A 2,377-nucleotide genomic window follows, 5' to 3' on the forward strand; every position below is an offset into this window, starting at 1 on the left:
ATAGGTCCGAAATTTCAATATTTTAAATTCGGATTTTAAATTCAAAATGGACGAGTTCACTTTAATATATGGTTTACTGACTATACAAGTTTTAAACATTCATATTACATGTATAAAACGAACGTGACTAATTGAATGCTGTTTTTTTTTTCTGTGACAGAGATGAGATTCGAAAACAAACAAATTTGAGCTCATGCACTTGAGTGAAGGCTCACGTGATTGGTTTTTTATCAGTTGTACATGTATTCGTGTCATATAGGCGGTGTTGACATTTTACAGTATCACTTTCATTCAGAACCACTTAACCATTGACGCCGCGAATATACAGAGATACATTACAATCTTCCAGATCAATGGCTCTGCGCCTCATCTCCGTTGGAGATCGAGAGAATCTTCTTGCCGTAGAATCGTCATTTCGTAGACTTAACAATTTTATAAGATTTCTAATAAAAAAAAAAAATAAGACCAGGCTAATGTCTAAACGGGAATCTGTTGACCAAATACAAGATTTTTAAAATAAATTATGTAAAAAAGATTAATTTAATACGATATATTTAAACACATTTCTTTTCTTTTGTGTTTCGTGCGTGTATGAAAGTAGCTACATGAAGCATTAGAAAAAATACATGACCTTCGTTGGCCGGTTATTCAAATTTTGTCTCTTATACTGTATCTAGCTACCTTCATAGCCGGATAAAGTATTTTTATTATTTATATTTACAAAAGTATGTTAATAATTGTTATCGATGAAATATATATAAAGCGACCAATTTTCCATATATTTGAAGGTTGCCATGGAAACTACAGTCTTCTTGGAAATTTAAGGCCAGTCCGTGGAGTTCCGTGGAGTTCATGCTCTGGATGTAGTTTTAGTTTTGAGAACTATCAAGAAATAATCCAAACAAAGTGAGCAATAAAATCTATAGAAGACACCAGTTTTAAATGTCAGAAGAATGCATATACATGTACTAAGTATTTAAGTATTGAATTATTATTTTCCGAAAGATGTGGTCTCATAACTTGCAACGGTGTGTGCAAGCATACAAATTGAATAACGCACGTTATTCATACGCACCATGATTTGGTAATTTGGTCTTGTTATGCGTAAATATCACTCAAATCAATCAATGCAATATAATTGGAAGAAAGAGAGTGAATGTAAATATTGTACTTTATATTCTTACGCCAACAACTAGGTCATGCGTTGGATTGCGTATAAATCTGTTTTGTCATGCTTGCAATACAATCAATTTTCCGTGAGAAATAAGAGAAAATTACACTTGAATGATGTACATGATGTAAACATAAGTTATAATGATGAGCTAGTCACTGTATTAATTTATTTCAGGAGATGGTAAAGCTTATGGCATAAAGATAGCATACTATTTCAGTCTGTGAAATTGTTGTCACTACAAAAAATTTAACTCAACCAAAACCGTATGAAAAATTACTCAATGGCATATCGATAATAATAATAATAATAATATAAATTCTTTTATATAGACAAGCTAGCACAATTTGTATAAAATGGCTAGTTTACATCGGGGGGGGGGGGGAGAGAAAAGAAATATCTATAGGTTTACTTTATTTCACAAGAGATATTGAACCAATCTTGAATCAAAAATAAAAAAAATACTACATGTATTCACAAATTTAAACTTGCAGACGAGTTCATTAACTAGCTAAATATTAAAAAGCCTTAATAGGTTTTGGTTGACATTAGAAGTCGGAATAAATCAATGCTTTTTTTAAGGGTTCTATAGATTCGGTGTTCCTGTGAACTGTTTGCTTTCTATTCAAAATGCTCGACGTCATTGAAGAGAAGTTTTAATAACCTTGATCTACACTGGAAATTACTTATGTACTACAATACTGAAACATGGCTAACTCTAGCTGGAATACTGACACAAATATAAATATACATTATGTATATGCTTGAGTAAATATTTCTCTGTGTCCTTGGTGCGATTTTTTTCTCAATTGAAACTAAGAAGTCTATAGTAACGTATTTAGGGAAGGAAGGGGAGGGGGGTCCCCATTAAGAAATTGTCTAGACGAGTGGGTGGGGATATCATGATAAGTCCGTGCAACTTTTTCATATATTCAATCATAAACATCTTACTTGCTCATTTACTTGATTATCTAATAAAGCTATAGTACTGGCATAGATATTTTATAAAACATGCAAGCAATACTCAAACATTTACGACTTCACTATATAATATATATGAAACTTAATTGTTTTAAATTAAAATCCTGTTTTTATGTACATTTTTTCTGAAAAAAACGAAAGAAAAATGCTGGTGTTTAATGAGTAAAGGGGAAAAGATCGTAAAACAAAATATTGTTTTTTATAAAGAGTCAAACAGTCAAATCG

The sequence above is a fragment of the Crassostrea angulata genome, chromosome 10 (genome assembly GCF_025612915.1).
Source record: "Crassostrea angulata isolate pt1a10 chromosome 10, ASM2561291v2, whole genome shotgun sequence".
NCBI lineage: Eukaryota > Metazoa > Mollusca > Bivalvia > Ostreida > Ostreidae > Magallana > Magallana angulata.